Genomic DNA, 15,033 nt, shown 5'->3' with positions numbered 1-15,033 from the left:
TAAAATATATATTAAAGTTCACTTTTTCTACATATATATGTATAAAGTGAACTTTAATAATGAAGGCAATTGCTAACATTTATTGAGAAATTATTATGTGCCAAACATTGTAGTGTTACATACACACACTCTTATCTAATCCTTCTATGCCCAGGAGATGAGTATTACTGACATTTCAAGTGTAAGATGAAAAACCTGAGCCTCCAGAGGTCTAGAAACTTGCCCGAGATCAACCTTTTTGTCATCCTTGTCATCCTGCACATTTTTTTTTGTCATCCTGCAGGTTTTTGATAACCCAAGTAAGTTATATTTTGATAACCCAAGTAATGGTTATATTTTGCCCTTGGGTTGTTCTTTATCCTTATTACAATTGAGCTCCCTAATAAGAAAGTCTTAAAGGAGAAATTGAATTCTCCCTTGGTTGTAGAAAATATACATGCAGCAAGTGCAAGCTTGGGGAGAGTTTTAGGTTTCGACTTGATAGGTTCTAAGCTTCATTCCAAATCCAAGAGTTGTAATTACATTTTTATTGTAGTCAAAATGTTGTCTATTTTGTTTGTTGCTGTTGTTGTTGTAGTACATGAGGCAGGTAAAGTAATAGCAACTTTATTTTAAACAGAATTTTAACAGCAATGACCCTTGGAGAGCAAAATTGAGTGGTCTGAACTTTGAGGGAAATAATCGCTATTTTTTGATCTGGGAATATTAGTTCCACTGATCCACTCCATTCAGATATTCTAGATACTATGAGTTTTGCTTTTGTTAGAATTTCAGGGTTTTTTATTTTATTTTATTTTTTTTTGAAAATCCAAAATCCCTCTGTCCATTAATGTACCTTGCAATTGCCTGCTAGAGTTAGTTCACTGTGCCAGAAATCCTCTTAGTCATTTTCAACCCATCCCTAACTACCACTGCCGATAACCCCTGCTACCTTTACACAAAGCTTGTGAAATGTTGTAAAAGTAGATAAAAGACCAACTCTGAGGTGGCCAAATAGTTTTCAGCTTGCATTTGGCTCTCATCTATTGGTAATGGCAGCTGGAACATTGGGTGGAGATGGCTTTGAAGCCCCATTCTAGCTCACTATGCAAGAGTGACAATAAAATTAATGAACCAGGACCAAGTAAATGTCATTTCTACCCTAAATTGCTCTCAACTATTGACTGCATTCTTCAACTAGGTTTAGATTGGAGAATGGCAGGCAGAAAACATGAGGGCACTCTATACCAGGAAGAGAAAAATAGTCACACATATAAATAGGGTAACTTGAACTGGGGTGTCTCTTATTGGCATTATCAGATGAAGAAGCAAAAAATAAGCAAGTAATATTTCGAAGCATCTGCAATGTTTAAGGAACTCTAGTACATATTATCATGGTCATTCATTTGACAGGTGAAAAAACTGAAGACACAGAGTTGGACAGGGTAATACAGGTAGTAAATGATGCTGAGAAGATGAGAGCCCAGTCCTCATTTATGTTTATGCCCTTTTTGCTAAACAGTTCCATCTCTTAGCCTACCGAGGGTTCTAACTCCCTCTCATTAGCGACCCTGGACAAGTCACTTATCCTAACAAAATTAAAAGCTACATTTTATTGAGTCAGGGAATGCACACTAAGCATTTCGCATAATTGTTTATTTTTCATGCTGCTCTATTAGGGAGGGAGATGAGATTAACTATTTTGCAGATAAAATTCTGGGAGGTTAAATCATTTTTGTAAGAAATATCTGGTGAGTACCTGGAGTACAAGCCCAGGTCTGTCAGGTTCCAAGCCCTAGCTCTTAACAAATTCATCATGGAAACTCAGTTGTAACAGTTTTCAGAATAAATGAATACTTTAGTGAAATCAATGCTATAGTAGTAATATGAAAAGGGGGTGATAGGAATCTGGAGGACTGATGAGGGTATTGTGTTGATAAGAGAATGGATGGCAGTTGGTCACGAAGGTGAACTTTGTAATATATCCAATGTGCCTTTACATGGTATATAGTGACTAACTCTGGGTTCTGCCTTCATCTTCAGCTCCATTGTATGTCCATGAAATTTTGCCTCACACTACAAGGGACTATCAGTTCTGAAATTCAGTCCTAGTTCTTTGATGAGGGCTCCCTATCTTGTCAGCTCAGGCTGCTATAACAAAATACCATAGGCCAGGTATTTTATCAGTAGGCCGTTCTCTGGCCTCTTCATGCAGAATATAAGCGTCTTTACGATGTCCATGACAAGACTGCACTTCCACAGGTAACGTCGTAGAAGGAACCAGTGCAGCATCAAGGAAGACCTTCTATAGTTTATCAAAAAATCCTTCCTATTAAGACTCTCAGTCTCGTTCATGATTTTCTGGAATTCTGATTTCTAGTTCCTCCTAAAATATACCTCATTGTGATCTCTATTATCAACAGCTTTCTAACACTTGATATTAAGCTTTCTTTCCACTTATGGACCAAACCTGGTACCTGGTTGTTTAGCTTTGGTACTGGTACACTTTGCCTTTGGACTCTATGTCTGATTTATGTTAACAGTACCTGATATTATTCCTAGGGAGAATTGAGCTCTCAAAGTATTTTTATTCAGGCTTTTGTAATCCATGAGTGCATGAGAGCAGAATGGAGCCTAAAGCCTTTCTTTGTTCGGTACAGTATTCACTTTTTTCCCCTTAAACAGCTTCGCTGAGGTATAATTTATATGCAACTCTCAGTATACTCTAACTAGAGAACATATCCATCACTCTCCACAAAAAAAAAAAATCAGGTGTACCTTTGTGGCCACTCCCTCTTCCCACTCCTACCCACCACAGGCAGACATGAATCCTCTTCCTGTCTCTATTGGTCACCTTTTCTAGACACTGCCTATAAATGTAATCATACCATATGTGGCCTTTTTGTCTGGCTTCTTTTACATAGCATAATGTTTTTGAGGTTCATTCACATTGTAGAACACATCAGTACTTTTCTCCTTTTTATTACCAAATAGTATTCCATCAAATGGACATGCTACATTTTGTTTATCCATTGCCCAGTTGATGGACATTGGATTGTTTCTCCTATTTTCTATTGTGAATAATATCTGCTATGAACTGCTATTCATGTACAAGTTGGGGTGGACATGTGTTTTCATTGTCTTGTGTAGATGCCAAGGAATGGAATTACTAGGTCGTATGGTAAATCTATGTTTAACACTTAAAGAAACTGCCAAACTATTTTCCAAAGTGGCCACATCATCTAACATTCCAATTTCCAGTTTTTCCACATTCCTGTTAACACTTGTTTTTGTCTATTTCTGATTACATCCATTCTAGTGGGTGTGAAGTGATACCTCATGGTTTTAAATTGTATTTCCTAAATGCCTAATGATTTTAGCCATTTTTTTTTTTATGGACTTATTGACCCATATATCTTCTTAGGTGTAATGCCTGTTAAATATTTTTGTGCACTTTAAATGGGTTTATTTTTTATTATTGAGTTATGTGTGTTCTTTTTCTGGATACAAGTACCTTATCAGATATATGAGTTGCAATTATTTTCTCTTGTGACTTTTTTTCACCATGGTGTCTTTTGAAGCACAAACGTTTTTAATTTTGATAAAGTCCAGTTTATTCTTTTTATCTTTTATCCCTTTCTCATTCGATGCCATATCTAAAATATTTACTTGCACACAGTCATAGAAATTTACTCCTATGTTTTTTAAGTTTCAGCTCTTATATTTAGGTCTAGGATTCATTTTGAATTACTTTTTGTGTATAGTGTGAGGTAAGGAGACACATTTATTCTTTAGTATATGGATATCCAATTGTCATAATACCGTTCCTTCAAAAGACTATCCTCTCCACATTAAATTGTCTTAACACCTTTGTCAAAAATCAACTGATCATAAATATGAGGATTGACTTCTGGGCTCTCAACTCTCCATTTATTTTTATGATATTGTTATGCCAATACCACCCTGTCTTACTTGGTGTAGCTCTGTAATAAATTTTGAAGTCAAGAAGTGCAAACCTTCCAGCTTTATTCTTCTCTCTCAAGGTTGTTTTGGCTATTTATACCCTTTGCATCTCCATGTGAATTTTAGGATTGCCTTGTCAATTTCTGCAAAACTACCAGCTGGCATTTTTGACAGGGATTTCTCTGAATCCTTGAAGCATAGCATTTTAAACCTTTGGAACTTGAAGTTGATTGCTTTTAGGAGGGACAGTTGCTCTCCAATTGCCCAAATCGCCACCATTTTTTATTGCTTGATTCCAGATCGTTTCACACACTAATTGACCCACCTGGACCCTGAAGCATTTGAACTTTCAACTCTAGGTCACCACTTATAGATAGCAAAATGAGAAATTCAGTAAGAATGATAAAGATTGGGGTACTCTAAGCTTATTATTGATAAACAGTTATCAGTAAGCACTGATATTAGCCATAAAATAAGCTAATATTTTCAAAGATTTTTAGGAAGGGTCCAAACAAGAACTGGCAGTAAATCTTCAAACATTTCATAATGTTTTAGCACATTTACTGGGCATCAGTTTACTGGGTTAGATGATATTTGAAACCTTTTACATATACTCTCTCTGATCCTGATCCATACAGCACATCGGCAAAGTGGGCATTATTGTTCCTATTCTACAGATAATCATTAAACAAAACATTATATTTTTCCCTCAATAATTCTGATGCATCTTTGCCTTTCTTAGAATGCAGTGTTTTTATCCCTTGGAATCCTATGGCATTCTCTCTGGACCTCTCAGAACATGCAGAAACATTTCACCTTTTATTTTACCTATCTTACGTACACATCTTATCCCTTACTAACTGGAAATTTCTGAGGGGACATCAGAGTCATTAGACTGTGCCTTCTACAGTAAAGATTAAACATTATAGTGCATTCATATTTGCTGCACGAGTCAGTATACCAAATGATAATTAACAGGTTTTAGTATTAGCTTTTTTTCCCCCTAAAGAGACAGGATTTGGGGGTCTCATTTTACGTTTATTTCCAATAAAAATTTTAGAAAATATAAAACATTTTGGAGAACTTGAGCTACTAAAAAATATCCTTTGATAGGCTGATAAGCAGAATCAAATAAGTTCTAATACATAGTTTCAGAATTCATCTACAGATTGTAATTGTTACATAAGTGTCCTTCATCAGTATATTTAAAACTTTTTTTGTTTTAGGATTGTTTTAGAGCTCCCTAAACCCTCCCCTACATAAGGACCATGCATTACCCTCTTTTCTTGGTACCCTTAAATCATGAGTTCATGACAATATTTCATTTGTTTCCTTGTCAAATTGGACAGGTATAACTCTGCTTTGATCACAGTTTGATCCCATTATCAAAACCCGAATGCAGAATTTGTTTTGAAATTGTCACAACTCTTTGTTCTGTGCTTTGTGATTGAACGTGTAGAGTGGAACAGTTTTCTCACTGAAGCTGCTGAGTTCTTGATTTTCTTCTGAAGAGCAGTTTAGGAGTGAAACCATGATTATGACATTTTGTTTTATTGACTTGCTTGCTCTACTGGTAAATCAAGAGTATATTTTATGATATTATAAAGCTAAATGAACACTAAAATTGAACATCAAGTTGCCATAGTCTCAATGATCAATTTTAAAGTGTTTTTTTTTTTTTTTTCTTTCTGCTCTGAGAATGTTTTGAGATTGTGGCAGGAAATACTTTAGAATTCCACAGACTCAAATAATATGTGAGCCTGGCCATGGAGCACATTTTATTCCAACACTGAATCCTGAGCATCTAGCATACTACCTGGTATATGTTTGTGCTTAAATAGAAGGCAATTTTCCTTCTCACATCTAGCCTTCTGTTTTTCTTCTTTTTGCTTTTTTACTTCTTAGCTCAAAGGTATCTAAACATCTCTGAGCTTATCAGGTTTCACATGAAAAATACAATTATTGGTAGATATTACCAGAGATCAGAGGGTCCCCTTCCCCCACAGGAGGATTTGAATGTTCCTAGGTACTGAAACTTAAGCCCCTTTCTGGTTATAATGTTGCTACTATGCAGTCAAAAGCTAACTTTTAACTCTTTCGGAGGTGACTCTAAGGTTGGATGTCAGACAGCTAGGTTGACTGAACCTTTAAAAAGTATTCAAATATGAGTATCACAAGATGTTCTTCTATTTGCTTAATAATTCAAGAAATAAATATGGAACATCTATCACGTGCTAGTCTTTGTGTTGGGGATAAAAAACAAAAGACACAATCTCTGTCCTCAAGAAGCTTACAGTACAATTGGACAGGGAAACACAATAGACATGGACAAGCTGCGCTGAATGCTGTATTGTAGAAGAATGAATAATGTACTCCGGGAGAGAAGGGAGTGAAAAATGTTGCCTGGGGGTTGTGGAAGCATGTTTATTTTGTTGGTGTGCATACTCTTTTATCACTGGAAGCCCCGAGGACAATTTTTACACATACTCATTTGGCAAGATAATATTTATAAAATATTTTACTGTCCTCGGATCATAAGGGAAACGATTCATATGGCATAGCAGGACATGAAGCACCAGTCTAACACTGGATTAATACTTTCAAAGTATTTACAGTTGTCACTGTAAAATGACCTAGAGAGATTCTAATTACCTTGTGACAATGGATGCAAATTGAAACTTGCTGGACAAACAACTGTTTCATATGATCACGACTTTCTTCTCCCTAATTTGCCGGTGTTAAGGAAATCCTTTATTTTCTTCTCTTTTGTCTTTCTCCTTCCTTCATCCTCTCCCTGACACCTTCAAATATTTTTTTTTTTTGAGCACTTGCCATGTGTTAGACCTTGTACTAGCTGCCAAGCATACAAAGATGGCTAAAACAGTCTAGCAGGGGAGAAAAATAAGCAAATTAACTCTATTTACTAGGACACAGGCTCTAATAGTAGTGCGCACAATACCGGGATGGTTCAAGAAACAATTCTATCTGTCTCAGAGGAATCCAGCAAAACTTCTGAGATGGGATGATGTTTGAACAGGGTCCCAATAGGCACGCATTATCTGTTTCATTCATAAGGTCTTATGACCTAACTAATGTCTGGACAGTTGTAGCAATATATGTACTTATGAGTTGAATCTTCATAAGAATAATGTATAAATTATAAATTAAAATTCTATTCCTGAAATCCATACATTTAATATAAAAAGTATTTCATGAATGTTCTTTAGAAGCATTTTTTTTTTTTTTTTTTTTTTAATGAAAGCTGAATTGACTGAGGCTCCTTGAAAATAAGTTTGATGAAATTTGGATTAACATTCCTGGTGCTCAATGTCCTTTGAAGTATAAAAGGCCACTAAATATTTTTGAAATGTTATTCTAATAGAGTACTTTCCACAGCAATCACATAAGGTTATGCAATCTGTTCAGGTCCAATTCCAAGGGGCCCTATTCAGAAAGAAAGACTGTAATATGAATTTTCTTCTGTGAGTTGGGCAGTGTGATAATAGTTTCTAAGATGATCTCTTATTTGGATCCTCTTCTTTCTCATAGATATGTTTGTGTGTATATATACACATCTACATTTATGTATACATATATGTGTATGTATGTGTATCACACACACATATACAAGTGCATATATGTTTATATCTACATATATGTGTATATACACTTTTCTATATTATCTATACTTAACATACATAATACATATATGTCAGTATAGAAATGTATACTTAAGTGTGCAACTCATTTGGCTATCACAAAATGTACAGATCCATGCAATAGCCATGCAGACAAGAAACAGAATATTACCAGAATATTATCATAAAATTCCTCTTATGTCCTTTTATAGTTGTTACTCCCTTGAAGTTAACAACTATCCTGATTTTGAATAGCATTGATTAGTTTTGTGTGAGAGTTTTAATTAGTTCTATCTTCAATGTATGCTTTAATGTTTGCTCTAAAGTTTGCGATATGCATCTTAAACTTTATCTTAGTCTGTTTAAATAACATGATTCCATTATAATACTAAAATTTTACAGTAGTATGCTTTTTCTTCTGTCCTGTAAGCTATTATTAGAATTTTTGTGTACGTATTTTAACTCCCAAATACATCATTATTATTTTTCTTTAAACAATTATCTATCTTAAAAAAATTGAAAAATGAGAAAACAAATACCTTTTAGATTTGTCTCATATTTACCCTTTCTTCGCAATGATTCTAATTTCGATTATTTATCATTTTCCTTCAGCTTGAAAGATCTTTAATATATTTTTGTGGTGTAGGTAGATTTATGATTCATCTTTCCAGCTTTTGATTGTCTGAAATTGTATTTATTTTGCCTTTATTTTTAGAGGGTAATTTTTGCTAGGAATAGAATTCTAAGTTAATAGTTTTAAAAACATTTTTTTATAGCACTTTAAAAATATTGTTCTGTTGCCTTGCGGCTTACCCACACCCCCACCTCCCACCCCATGCTCAAGCTTTTTAAATTTCAAAGACAGAACAGAGAGGTCTCCTGCCCTCTTTGCCCAGTCTCCTCAATGCTAAGATTTCCTATAACTAAAGATCACACTTAAAACCAGGAAATTGATATTGGTGTGGTCCACAAACCGAGCCTGATTTTATAATAATTTCTAAATACTCCAAAAGTTATGACACAGAAGAGTGAGATAATTTAGTTCTCCTTTCTATAGATAGAAAAAATTAGTTTAAAAGGACCAACAGAAGAGAGTACTGTGATTCTAGGAACCAAATCTTTAGACTTAAAAATGTCTACACAGGGGCAAAATATGCATTACTAGTGGAACTTGCCAGCAAAATGTTCTAATACAGTATAACCTCATTGCATAGTAAAATCTCAATTCCATAAAAGATGAGTTAAATTGTGAATCTGTAGGAATACAGACTTAAGTTATCTTCAGTGCATGAAAGCAATAGCTATGTGAGAAACCATAGAATAAGATACCAGATCCTGAAACATATTGCAAAAGTATTGCTTGTCCAATATCCCTCTTAAAATTGATAGCTGGCCTCTTTCTAAAAGTTTTCAATTTAGTCTATGGTAGAAAATTTTGCTCTGTGGCATTACAACGCAAAATCTTTTCCTAAATTCCCTAGAAACCTAGATTCATTGTCCAGAAATGAGTGTGAAACCACTTAGCCTATAATGCAGGAGAGAGCTGTATTTGCTCTTTTGAGGCCCTAAAGTGCTCTCACTTCAGATACTGCAGTAACTACAGCTGTGAGAATGAGAATTGTGCTATGTTCACAAAAATCTTTGTAGCTTTACTCAAGGTAGAAGACTGAGACCAGTTTCACATTCCTTTCAAATTTGAAAATCACATTCTAGCCTCTATTTAATCTAGAACCTATGGTGTTCTGCCCAGTCCATCCACTTATTTATTTTTTACATTTATAGAGGAAATTTCTTCCAAAGCAACATCTTTGTCAGAGCTGGCTTCTGGAAGAACACTAATCACAGGAACGTTGTAGAACCCACAGGGTAAACAGAGTACTGAACACTAGAAACAGAAGTGGCCCCTCAGAATCTTTATTGTGGAGATGCTTGTTTCACTTTTTTTTTTTTTTTTTTTAAAGCTAGTTACTATAGGGAATTTTTAAAATCTTGAAACAGGTAAAATTCTGTTTTAACATATTCGTAGCCCTAAACAGTAATTCTTTTACTACTAGCTTGTCAGTAGCTTGTTTAGTCTGATAACAAATTAAAGTAGGAAAAGTTTCATATTTGTCAATTTAAACAAGATAGGAGAAAAATAATGGAAATGTTCATGGGTCATTGGAATCAGGCTTTAGCAGATTCGAAGGCATCTTGGTTTGTAGTTATATCTTTGTCTTTCCAAGCTGTCATACTTCCAAAAACATTTCTCAATATACTCCAAAAAATCAGGAAAAATTCAAAACTTTGAAAACATATTACAGATTATTTTTCGTGTAATGCCACCTATATGATAACAGGTGGCATTAGCATAGAGCTACAGACATTCCAATCTCTCCACGCAAGTCTTAACAATACATTACCACATTCTTCATAGTGAATAAATACAGAAGCACTTTAAACATTGCCAGAAGAGGTTGAAGGGATAAATGAAGAAATATAGGTGAAAGAGCATTAAGCCGAATCGGGAAACTTGCTTCTAGCCTCGGTCCACCATTACTTGCTTGTGTGACTTTGGGCAATTCATTTTATATCTCTGGTCCTCAGTTTCCACATTTATACAATAAAGTGAAAATCCCAAATGATCTCTTAGGTCATCTCCCCATCCAGCCTTCTAGGAAACTCAAATTATATTCTTAGAAGTCCTGGTGAAGATAAAGCATGTGATAGGATCAAATATTGTGACTAAATTTTCATATTTTATAAGTGAAGTGCAATTCAGTTCAGTCAACATGCAAAAATACTTGTTGCATGTATTTATTGTATACCCACTACATGCCAAGAGCCATGCTAGTGACTCAAACATAAGTCTATAAAAGATACACCAGCCCCTCGGTGAAAAAGAGCTTATAGTCTAGAGAGATAAACAGAAAGTAGAGTGAAAAATACACTTAATTAATTACAATTGTGATAATAGCTATGAGAGAAAAACACAGGATGATATTGAAAGCTCATACCAGAATTTAGCTATGTAAGTCAGGTATATGCTTTCTTGGCTTTTGTTAAAAATTCTCTTTGATATTCCCAAGGAGCATATTTTTCTTACACATTCGTTTTAAGAGTTAGTGAATACAGGGCTACAATTTGTAAAGCATCATTCATATCCTGAAACAGTGTATGCATGCACTAAATTATAATGAGCCACCTGAAATCATACTAGGCCTCTTCATGGCAAACATGGAGCATCAACATGGTTTCCTGGTTTATTTTAATGTCTTTCGTTCTAGACTATCTTTTCAAAGCTGTTGGGATAGTGAAAAGTCTTGGAGGTTGGAGATAATGTTTCTTTCCATAGCAAAAGGTAGATTTGCTTATTGCCTCAGAAGAGAGAGATATTGTCTCCTCGTCAAGTAAAGACAGGCATGCTTATTGTTCAGTATAATAAAGATGATACTCCCCCACTCCTTGAAGAAAGGTGAGGCACAGTTAATGCTCATTTTAAAAGATTTGGGTTCTCTAGTCTTAGGGTTCCTCTCCTGTGACACAGTCCACTGTGTTAATCTAAACATGCAGGTAGTGTTTGGCCCTCTTCCTGTCACACCGTGGGAGTAAGGGCTTTGAGGCACAATGCAAAAATTGCTGATACTCCGGCTTCTGATACTGCTATGAGTAATAAAGTGTTCTTTGTCTCAGATCTTCTAATAGCATCTATGAAATTGTGACAGGCTATCTTTGTAGTTTGCAAGTAAGGTAAAATTTTAGACCCTTTAAAGTTCTCAAAAGTAGCTAACAGACGTGGGAACAAGAGGTTTTGTTCTTTTTGCCTTAGGATGGCAAATACTAAAGCATATACAAATATATTGAGTCTTGCGTGAGACAACTGTGATTTGGAAGTGTTCACGATTTCTGTTTTAAATAAAAGTTCCTTTTGCAAAAGAGATTGTCTATTCCGTAATAATAATAATCACAATTCATATCATCTATTGAGCAAACATTACTTCCCTAGCACCTTGAAAAACATTTTGCATCACTTCTTTTCATTTTCAGAATGACCAATGAAGTAGGACACATCAAGTTCATGCTTTTGACAACCCTACCTTCTTGTTCTTGCTGCAGGCTTTTTAGTCATTCCATTCCTTATCCACATGGTAACTCTAACTCTTGCCTTATTTATGTAGAATAGCTGTGGCCTTTGGGGTCTTAGAATTATCTGGAATTTGAGGTAAAACTTCATGCCTCCATCTTTCCTCCACTGATTATGGCATTTTGCAGAAGGACACTCCTTCTGTCATCACGACAGACCAGAAAGTCAACACTCTGCCAGATTATACATGATTTAACCTTAACAGTCCTTAATGACGTCGGGCCGAAATAAGTCCATGCCATCCCAAATAAACCGAATCCCTCTTTCCCAAGACTCATTCATATCCTGTGGCTGCTGTACAGTAGAAGTATTTTCTGAAGCCAAGTATATTTTGGGGTCAGTTTTCTTGATTTCAAGTTTGAATATTACTAATAATAAGTATTTCTATTTGTCTACCAATTGCCACAAATTGGGTTAGGTGCAATACATCATTTCAATTAGTCTTCATGATAATCCAAAGAAATGAAACTAAGATTCACAAGAATTAAGAAAATTGCAATATAGGATAAACAATAAAACATGGTCATTAAAAGCTTTGGTTCTGCAATCGGGCTAGATATTGATTCAAGTTCTGGCTCTAGCCTCTGCTAGCTTTGATGACTCAATCTCTAAGCCTCAGTTTCCTGTGTGTATAAGGAGATTGATAGTAGTATCTACTTTATAAGGATATTGTGAGGATTTAAAAAGATAATGCTCTCATATACTTTGAATAATGTCTGGTGAATAGTAACTGCCAAGAAATACTTGCCGTAATTGTTATATACCCAATTTAAGGTAAAAAGTGAGTGATAGCCCAGTACTTGAACTCAGGATAAGGTTACCAGATAAAATACAGGACACACAGTTAAACTAAATTTCAGGTAAAAAAAAATGCATAATTTTTTAGTATAACTAAATTCTAAATCTTGTATGGGACATGCATATGCTATAAGTATTCACCCTTTTTCTGACATTCAACTTTAACTGGAGACATTATAGTTTTCTTAAATTTAATAACCCTAACTCAAGGTTAAGGATTTGTTCCAAATCCCATGCTCTGTCCATTGTAGAGCATTAAACAAAAATTAGATATTTCTATACTGTCTGCATCGTGTTTATTTTCTTATAAATTTATATTTCCTGTTTTCCTCATTCTTAACGGTCATTGCAAAGTAGTTTAGAGAAGGGAGATGTGAAGAAGTTCAAATCACACAATATTATTGATAGCAGCCCTGGAAGAATTTAAGGAAGTAGATCAAGCTGAATTAAGTGATAAAATGTCAAATACTAACTTTCCTTTGGAAGCCTGCCTTGAGTTCTCCTTGTTGGGTTACTTGGCCCTTCTGTGTTCCATACAGTGCTCAGACATATCACTCTACCAGAACACTTCTCACACTTTGAGGGTTCTCAAACATGGGCCATCATCAGAATCACCTGGAAGTCTTGTTGAACCAGAGACTGCTCGGCCCTAGTCTCAGATTCTGATTCAGTAGATTGGGGTGAACCTTGAGAATTTGCATTCTATAAGCTTGAGTATACCAATGCTGTTAATCCAAGGGCCACACTTTGAGGACTTTGCTTCTACTGTAATAGTAGCTTTACTCTTTTGTCCTTTGACTAGATTGTGAGATCTTTGAGGGTTACTCTAATGTTGACTTCCTAAAATTCAATTTTCCAAAAATTAGTTCACCAAAGGTTAGCTCACCATCTCATTGCAGGGTTTGCCTCTGCCCCATCTCTGTTCTGCCCATGTTCTTGCCATAGCATAAGCCCTGGGGAAGAAAAATGACTGTGGTGAACTCACCTATATTCTGTATTCGTCAGACAATCTCTGTGACTGGCCCAGAGGTAAGAGAACAGGGTGAGGCAAAGAGAAAAAAAATGGCTAAGGCATATATCCACCACTATATAGAGGTTAAAATAACACACACACTAAAGGGAAAGCACATCCAAACACCTAAATAATGGCAGAGGCAAAAGTAAGTACAGACGTAAAAAAAGAGTTTTCTCATGTGTGCATGTGTGTGTGAAATAGCTTTTCATTAATTTAGTCACTTAGTGAATTAATATAAGTAGACTTTTTTGTTGTTGTTCCTCTATTACTATTTGAAAAAACTGACTTTGATCTTTCCTTGGGGAAAGAATTGTGTCTTGTTTATACAGCCATATTACATTAACCAATACATAGCACTTCTAAGTACTTAATTTTTCATGTGACTGTTGAATAAATAAATTTATAGAGCTCAGTTAGCCATGATATTCTTGAACCTTGTGACTTATGAAGAGGTATTATTTAAATATCCAATTGGAAGGAAATTAGCAGTTTTTCCAGTAAGATGGGCCAAAAAGTGATCATTATAAATTCAGTGCAATATCTCCAAATGAAAAGTACGTCTTCTGGGAGTAGCTTCTGTTCTATGAGAATATGATTCAATAAATTCTAATTTTTCTTCTGGCAACAATTCTTTTATGGATTTGAAGTGCAAAGATTTTATAGAAGTTAGAAATAGCATTGAGAGAAGTTCAAAATCAGGTTGTCTACATTAGTGCCCTGCCTCCTGAAGCTATTGCAATGCAGGTCTTTCTGCTGAACTGGAAAATTTTCTTTAAAGAAAGATGTGTCAAGTCCTTCCCATATAGTTTAGAAGGAAAGTATTATATGATCTGGAAACTTTTAAAAACAAATATCCTTTTCAAAGTCATCTCATATCATACAATCTTATAATTGGAAGGGATTTGAATTATATGGTTAGAGTACACACTTAAAATAGAACTTCCTTTTATATTGTCTATTTTTCTCTCAGGTGGCAGGCAGTTCACTACTGCACAAGACACCTATAAAAGAGGTTTATTTGCAATAGAATTCTTGTTTTGAGCTAAAATCCAGTTTTACTAATACTGTCAAATATTGAAGTAAGTTCATTTAGTCACTAATTTACTTATCTCTTAATATGTACAGTCATCATCATTTCCTGAGCTGGGCATTGGGATACAAAGTTGGAAAGCTATGATTTTTGCTCTCAAAGATCTTATAGCTTACTCAGAAAAGAAACATGGAAACAAATGATTGTAATACAAAGAAAGATTGATTTTATGATGGTACATACAAGTGTAGTGAGCACTTAGGAAGAGTTTCTAAATCAGCCTTGGGGGTCAGAGGCATTATGAAGTAGGTAATATTTGATATATAAAGGATAAGTTGCACTGTAGGCAGGAAAACAGAGTGTACAAAGGCCAAGATACATAGAAAGATCACTCTGAGTTCTGGAGCGTAGACTGCATATATGTTGGAGGTGGGAGAGTTATAGAAATGGCGAAACATGAAGTAGGACACATAAGTAGGGGAAGAAT

This window comes from Pteropus alecto, unplaced genomic scaffold (genome assembly GCF_000325575.1).
Source record: "Pteropus alecto unplaced genomic scaffold, ASM32557v1 scaffold25, whole genome shotgun sequence".
NCBI lineage: Eukaryota > Metazoa > Chordata > Mammalia > Chiroptera > Pteropodidae > Pteropus > Pteropus alecto.
The sequence above is the reverse complement of the archived record's forward strand: the minus strand, read 5'-3'. Positions refer to the sequence as shown.